At 39.4% G+C, this 8,758-nt stretch overlaps 1 long non-coding RNA gene across 1 annotated transcript in view; it reads right to left on the reverse strand.

The window, feature by feature from the left end:
- Window positions 1-8,556: 8,556 nt before the first annotated feature.
- The window catches only part of LOC138162426 (uncharacterized), a 1,493-nt gene continuing 1,291 nt past the window's right edge, over window positions 8,557-8,758 (reverse strand). Inside the window, exon 2 of the long non-coding RNA XR_011168632.1 lies at window positions 8,557-8,758. This exon is cut by the window's right edge and continues 63 nt beyond it. This is a non-coding gene — a long non-coding RNA (uncharacterized lncRNA).

Here is an 8,758-nt window from a genome sequence, read left to right on the forward strand (position 1 = left end):
AAAAGAAAAAGAAATTACTTGCAACAAATATGCTTAGCCAATGCAAATCAGTTTCTTCATTAGCAATATGCCTCCCGATAAAATAAATATATATAATATACACACATCTGTATGCATATGTATTGTATATATGTATGTATACAGGGTGCAGAATTACATATAGGGTATAAACACATCTTTATGCATATGTATTGTATATATGTATGTATACAGGGTGCAGGATTATATATAGGATATACACACATATTCTATATTCTATAACATGTATAATTATCACACACACATATATCTCATTCTGTGTGTATATATTCATACATATATGTATGATATATCCATATATATGTAAATATAAAACTATGTCCCCTAAGCCCGTCACCCATCTTATGAGGAGGTGGATTTGCCCTCAGTCCCCCAGAATCATGGATGCTCCTTGTGCTGGTTATGGCGCTTACAGCTTTCCAAAGTGTTCTTAATGTGTCCTGAATCTGCTCATTTCTTTTCTTCATCAGTTTATGAGTCTTAAAGTTGTTCATTTCTGGAATAGTGATGTTAGTGATATACATTGTCCTTGTAGCCTAATAGCATTCCATTACATTCATAAGGTACAACGTATTCAGCCATTCCTCAATTGATGGGCATTCCTTTAATTTCCAGTTTTCTTTTTCTTTTTTGTAAACCACAAGAGGAGCTACTATAATTTTTTTTTGTACATATAGTACCTTTCCTATTTCTTTAGTCTCTTGGGAGTATTGACATAGCAATGATATAGCTGAGTCAAAGGGCATACACTGTTTAGTAATTGTTTTGTGAATAATTCCTCGTTGCTTTCTGAAGTGGTTATGACCATTCACAGGTCCACCAACAATGTGTCAGTATTCCTGTTTTTCCACAGCCCCTCCACTTTCCTTTTCTTTGTCATCTTTGCTGTCTGAGATGGACTCTCAGAGCTATTATAATTTACATTTCTTTCATTGGTAGTGATTTAGAGCATTTCTTTCATATATCTATTGACAACCTGGGTTTCTTCCCTTGAGAGCTGCCTGGTCATATCCTTAGACCATTTACCAATTGGCTAATGGTTCTAATTCTTATAAATTTGAATTCAATCCTAATATGTCTTAGAATGAAACCTTTATCAGAGAAATTTACTGCCAAGATTTCCCTCCCCCATTGTTTCTCTTTTCATCTTAACTTTATCAGATTTATTTGTGCAAAAACCTTTTGATTTTATGAAATCAAAATCATCCATTTCATTTTCTATGATTCTCTTTATCCCTTGTCTGGTTATGAACTTTTCTTCTATCCATAAATGAAATAGGAATTTTTTTTCCACATTTCTCTAATTTGTTTATGTTGTGACCATTTCTATTTAGGTCACATACTCACTGGGAGTTTATTCTGGTACAGGGTATAAGGTGTCAGTCTAAATCTAATATCTTCCCTACTGCTGTCCAGTTTTCCCAGCATTTTTATTCTAGTAGCTGTGTTCATTAAACATTAGGTCACTAGAAACATTTGCCTCTGTATGCTGTGTATTAATCTCTGCTCCACAGAGACATCTCTCTGTTTTTGAACTGGTACGAAATTGTGTTGAGAATGACGGATTGCTTCCATAGGATTGTTTGAGATCTGGCCCTGCTGAGCCCTGTCTGGGCTCCCACTTCTTTTCATTATTCCTCTTGAGATTCTCGACCTTTTTGCCTCCATATAAATTGGATTGCTTTGTCTAATTCTGTAAAGCAATCCTTTAAGCAGTTTCATTGGCATGGCATCAAATAAGTGAATTAATTTAATCAGTGTTGTCACTTTAGTTATATTGACTGCTCCTCCTGGCTTTGCAGGGAGGCAGAAGGAAAAGAAAGGGCTTTGGAGTCAGAGAACCTGTGTTCAAATTCTCCCTCTAACAATCCCTGTCCTCATCCCTCAGACTAACCATGGAACCCCTGTGGTTTCAGTTTCCTCATCTGTAAAATGATGGGATTTGGCCAATATATATCTTCCCAGATCCTTCTAGTTGTAGTGACATGAGGATGGGGTCTTCTCTTGGGCCTTTGATCCCTCTGAGATAACCTCCATTCTTCAATAGTCCTATACCTCTAGCCTTTAAGAAGAAGGGCCTCTCCAATCCAGGGGCTTCTCTTCTCTTGTTCCATAAACCTGAATGCACCAGAGTGAGGCAGCGAGGGGGTACAGTGGACAGGGTGCTGGGTCTAGAAGACCAAAGTTCAAATTCTGTCTTGGACTACTTGTGTGACCTTAGACAAGTCACTTAACCTCTGGTTGCCTCAGTTTCCTCACCTGTAAAATGGACATAATAATAGCACCTACTTCAGAGAGTTGTGGTGAACACCAAATGATCTCACAAATAACACACATAGAATGATTTACAGATGTTAAAGCACTATATTATTGTTAGCTAGTATTGCTGATCTATGACTTGTAAGTGGCATGGTGTATAGAGAGTGAGTTTTAGACCCGGGAAGACCCATGTTCAAAGTCTTGCCTCAGACACTTACTAGGAGTGCGATCATGGGCAAATAGTCTCCTTATCTGTAAAATGGGGTCAATAACAGTACCCACCTCACAGTGTTATGGTGAGGATCAATGAGATAATATATGTATAAAGTACTTTGCATACCTCAAATCCTCTATTAGTATTTGTTATTATTATTACATAAATATGTTACTATGTATATAGGGACTTGGAGTTTGGGGTTTGGGGAGACTTTCAGTTTCATTGATAAAGAGAATTCCCAACAAAAGGAAACTCCATCTATCAATACTGATTGCCAATTTTTCTGCAGTTGTCTAAGGCAGTGAGAGGTTAGGTGACTTGCTCAGGGTCACACAGTCAGGATGTGTCAGATGTTATTACAAGCAAATCCTTCCACTCCCGTCCTACCCAAAAGATTCATCATGGCAGTGTGCATGACCCTGAGACCTCAAAAAGGATGCCAATGGAGACTGAGTTCTGATGGGTCTTTCTGAGATGGAAAAGCTTTGAGCATGGTTCAACAACAGACAGGCTATCTATCATTCAAGGACCAGCCTCACTAAGTTTGGGGAAGCTCATTAACAGGGTGGCCAGAGCATGTTTTGGGTTGGGTTTTGTTTAATTTTTTGCCAATTTTCAAAGATCATTTGAGAGGTAACATGGCATAGTGGAAATCATGCAGGGTTTGCATTTAGAGGACCTGGACTTGAATCCATTAGCTCTCCTACCTGTACGAGCTTGGGTAATTCACTTCATCCCTATGGGCCTGTTTGCTCATCTGTAAAATGAGGGAGCTCACTTGATGGCTCTCTGGTTTTGTCCCTTAGAGGAATAAATTCAGTTCATTTACTCCAACCCTGTTTTTGCTGATATAGAAACAGACCTAGAAAGGCAAAAACACTTGTCCGAGGTCACATAGCTGGGTAGCGACAAAATTCCATCTGCAGCCTGTCTCTTGACCCCCAGTCCACGGCTCTGTTTACTGGGGCAGTGGTCAGTAATGTACAGCGAAAAGAGTGGTGGGTTTGAAGTCAGAAGACGGTCACACTCCCAGCTTCAACAAGTTACATAACCTATCTGAATCTCCGAAAATGAGGGAAGTGGACAAGATACCCTCTGAAGGTCCCTTGGATTAGGGGCTCCTTGAGGTCAGGGGCCATTTCCACCTTTCTTCATATCCCTAGTGGTTAGCACAGTGCCTAACACACAGTAGGCACTTAATAAATGCTTTTGATGTGAACCACCCAGCTCATCTAGGATCCTATGATTAATTATGAACATCAGCTGTTCTACAACAAGGCAGGGTAGGGGAGATCTCCATAGTACTTTATGCTTCTCTAGTTTATATTATAACTATTTGTGTCTATGCTTACCCCTCAGGGAGGTCCAAGAGAGCAGGAATTATTCATTCACAGTCCCACAATGCCTACCACAGCCCAGAAAATATAAAAACAACTAACTGATGGCAAAGGTTCTTAGGTTTAGTATTCAAAATGCATTGTGGGAATAAAGATGGTGTGATGTCTACATGTTATCAAGTAGAAGTTATCTTTCAAATGGCTCCTAGTCCTGATGGATGTTAGAGTGGGAGGGGGCTTGAGGGTAGTTTCCAGAAATGGGCATCCTTGAGGGTTAGGGGTGGGAGAGGGGAAAAATTAGAATAAGCACATATAGCATTTAAAGATATGCAAGATTATATATGTGTATGTATATACACATATATACATGTAGCATGTTATGTATGAATAAGCTATGTGTTTATATATACATGTGCATGTAAAATTTCATTTGATCTTCACAACATCCCTGTAAGGTAGGTATTATTATTATTATTTCTGTTTTATAGTTGAGGAAACTGAGGTTGAGAAAGACTAGATGACCTTTCCAGGGTCACATAGCTAGTGTCTGAGGACAGATTTGAACTCAGGTCTTCCTGACTCCAGGCAATATGTATCTGTTTTCTCCTGACAGAATTTGTAAACTCCTTACAAGGAGGGACAGTTTCTTTGGTGTTTGCATCCAAAGCTCTTGGTCTGCTGCCAAGCACACATGTTGATTGATGGACTGATTACAGAGAATTCATGGATCTTTCCAGAATCAGAGGACCTGAATTTGAGGTCTATAAGCGGAGTGGGGTGCAAGAGTTGTTGGGAATGGGACAAATGAGGAGTCCTGCCACCTCTCTGTGCTATAACATGGGGCTTAGTGAATTTTTGGTGGGACCATACTGCCACCCAGCGGATGCCTCTATTCCTCACAGTCAGGCTGATCACTAATAACCACGCCAGACTTTTTTCATATTTTGCTTCATCCCTTTGCGACTCAGTTAACAGTATTTTCCCCTCTTCCCTAACTCCATGCTTCTTCCCCCTCAACCCCTCACCTCCAAAGTATCTACCCGCTTCACTCATCTTTAGACTGGCCCTTGAGTTTTGCTACCCCAGTGTACCAACTTAGTGACACCAACTTAGACCAGAATTCCTTGGACAGTACATTAGGAAATATCAGAAGACTGTTCTAAATTCTATTTAAGAGGAAAATCAACAGTTTCATCTAGTTGAACCTCAATGGTTCACAACCTAACCTAAGTCCAAGATAAGATACCTAGAGATCGTGATTTGTTGCAGTAGTTGTGGGGCATTAGTGTGTAATCCCAACCAGTGTTTTCAGTAAAATTCCTTATTAAATAAGGGTTGATGAATAGGAATTCATAATAGAATCTGTCAGGTAAAAAGCAATGGTTTGTGGTCCTCTAGAAAGGCAGACTACATGTTTAAAATGTTAAGCTACCTCAGATGGCTTCAAGTTGCTGTAATACAGAAACACACACCCACACCTTCCTTCAAGGCTCAATTAAACATCACCACCTATAGCTTAAAAAATAGGTTGGATGGGGGGAGGAATAACATTTCTGCCTTTTACTACATTTTTTTTTTTGTCACATACCCCAATGAGTGCTGTAACCTCGCCTAGCTTATATTTTACAAACATTTTCCTTTTAATTTTACTTTACAGGCATTAAGGAACTGCTTAGTTCTCTTCTACCCTAGGACCTAATGGTGTTTCTTTTTTTTAAACACCAATTTATGGTAATAGTCATAAAATGCTGTTGAGAGAGAGGACCACACCTACAGAAGAGGCACACAAAATATACAGGGATCTCCGATTTAACGAAAACAGCACTAGATATACCCAGAAACTTAATAACTCACATGAATGTCCTGCAAGTTAGGAACCAGAGCTGAGACCTTCACTTCAATTACATGCCACCACTGGCTTTAGAGAGGGGTTTTAAATTAAACTGAACATCTTAACTGAACATCAAAGGAGCTACTGATTAATAATGGACTTGACCCCTGCAGAGGCCATTCACTGACACTATTTAATGTGCCACAACAGCTCCAACTAGATTGCAATGTTTAAGTCTTACTTCCCTTAACTTCTAGCGTTGTACAGTAAGGTGCTCAATAAAATTTCTGTAAGTTCAGTTACCTCCAATTGTTAGTGAAAATCACTAATACACTGCTTCTTATTTCAAGTTTTAGACCTTGAAAAAAATCTGGACACTTTTAAGTATGAAATATAGCCAGATGAGGTCTAATGGAAACATGTATGGTAGCCTGAAAAGAAAAGTGACCCAGTGGAATGACCTTAATAGGGAGTGAGGACCTAGCCCTACACCCCAGCTCTAAGTTAGATAAGCCAGTTTCTCTGGGCTTCAACTGTGTCATCTGGAAAACAAAGGAATGGGACTAGGTGACCTTTAAAGTGCCTTAAGATTTTGTCACCAATGCCCAATTTACAATGGAGAGTTTTAATCATTTCTCAAGCATTAGTACAAATTATTAAAAAAAAAAAAAAACACCACCACCCAATTGCCAGAAATTGGAGATTATCCTGAGTCTCTGTATTCACCTTAATGCCCCTTCTCTAGTTAAGATTTCCATGGTAGAAGGGCGACTAGGTGGCACAGTGAATAGAGCACCAGCCCTGGAGTCATGAGGACCTTCGTTCAAAACACTTATTAGCTGTGTGACCTTGAGCAAGTCACTTAACCCCAATTGCCATACCTCCTCCCTCTTAAAAAAAAATATTTCCATAGTACCAGGAACTTCCCAACACATTAAACACCTTCTAACGTAATCTTATTCAGGGTCACAAAAGCAGTGTCAGTTATGACTTGACTTGGGTCTTCTAGCTCCAAAGCCAGCTCTCTACACCACCACATTACACTACCTTTCAACAGGCAGAAAGGTATTAAAAAAAAAAAAAATTGGCCAGTTTTGGGGCTATTCAGGACTCCCTTAAAGTGAGGAAAATTAGGCCTAAGAGGAGTGATTTAAGCCAAAGCAGCAAAGCCAAGATCTAAACACGTTTGGACTCAAATACTGTACCAGAAGCTGATGAGAATAGGAAAAGAAACCACCCACCTAAAAAATCTAATACTTAGAAAAGCTACTAGGGAGAAAGACTTCTTTAGGAAAAAAAAAAAAAGCTTAATACCTAACTGAAAGATTACAGAATACTGGTGTGAATGTAGATTTAAAACTAGACTGTAACAACACAAATCTCCCAAGAGCCTCAGGTTTCAAACCTTTTCACTCAAGCCCCTACTTACTTCAAAACAAACTTGGCCAGCAATCCCAGAGACAAACTTCAATGGAACTTTAAGCCATTCATATTTCCACATCATAGAAAAACAGGAAAATAGGAAACACCTATTTCTTCTCATTTTCCTCTTAACACAGTGTCATGAAACCCAGCTCCCAATGAAGGCATGAACTCCACACATGTAGCAAGCCAAGTATTCAAACACTCCCTAAAAAGAATCTGACACAGGAAAGACCCACCATTCATGAAACATGAATTTGTTGCCTTTTTGGCTTGAGAAACTTAACTGCAACTGCAAAGGGACATCCTAGTTCTGAGGGAATTCCTTACCCCGCCCCCTCCCCAAACCCAGTGACCCTCTGCTAATAACCTATTTACATCATACCAAGTAGTTCTACACTAATTTCAAGCCAGCAAATCACTCGTCACTGCTGAACTGATGGCAGATACTATTTAAAGGATCGGGAAATATCTAAAAAGATTCCTTGGGATCAGACAATATAACATTGTCCGGCCACTCTAGGAAGCTAGATAAGTGTACCCCACTTTCCATCCCTCCACCCCCCCCAAAGGTTTGGGTATCCCATTTCTCATCTAGAAAACTAGCTGGATGCAATTAGACTTTCACATCCAACTTAAGTCAGCCCTTGGCAGAGTACACTTTCTGGAGTCAGAATACCCTTCAACACCCAGCTCTTTTTAGTATTTCTATGACCTTCAACCAAGTTGCTAACCCTTGCCAAAGGGATCGGACTAGATTCTCAGGTCACTTTCAGCTATGAACAGAGTACCATTGGCAGTCTTCAGGATAATTAAAGTGATTTAAGGGCGCAGAACCTGGCAACTACCAGTCTGGGACTGGTAGTTGTTTCCTTTGGTCACTTTACCATGGGCAAGTAAGCAAGTTGAGGAACAAGCAGACACCTGCCTGGACAGGAAATGTTGGGCAACACCAGTGGTCAAGAGATAGGGGGCCTGCCAAAATTTACACTTTCAAGGTTTAATGTAATTCGTCTAATGGTTATTTTCTTGTTAAAAAATAAAAAAAGTTTAAAAAACGTTTAAAAAAAAAAGAAAAAATGCAAAGACTATTTGTCCAGGCACCTGAAATCTAGAAAATCGTGGGGGTTCAAACCCAGTCTCCCACAGTAGCAAAAACCCTTGCCCAATTCAGCTTCCTCATTTGTGACCCTAACCCAAGCTTGATGATCAAATACGTGATTGCAAACCTTAAGTACTACATAAATTATGCTACCTTGTTACCCATGCTGAAAATATTATGTAATTTTGTGGGAATTTTAAACCTGAATAAACACATAGAAACTGCTTCAGTGGTTCACACTATTTTGAGGATCACAGCCTCAAACCCAAAGTAAATTTACTCTACATTGACACACAATAACCCGTTTTAATTTGGAAAAATTAACAGTAAGACCAAAACAGAATCAAAATCAATGTGCAACAAAAACCTTTATTAGCATTTGGCTCAGCTGTTACTGAACCTGATCATTTCAAAACTTATATTAAGACTTCAAAGAGCTAATAAGTGCAAAATGATGCTAGCATTGGCAATTTATGCTTTCACAACAAAGTCAACAATTAACATCCACCCCTGAGACGCAGGACCAGATGGAGAGTGGATTCTTTCTGGAT

This window comes from Petaurus breviceps, unplaced genomic scaffold (genome assembly GCF_028583685.1).
Source record: "Petaurus breviceps papuanus isolate PSGF00001 unplaced genomic scaffold, PetGlider_PUasm1.0 186, whole genome shotgun sequence".
NCBI lineage: Eukaryota > Metazoa > Chordata > Mammalia > Diprotodontia > Petauridae > Petaurus > Petaurus breviceps.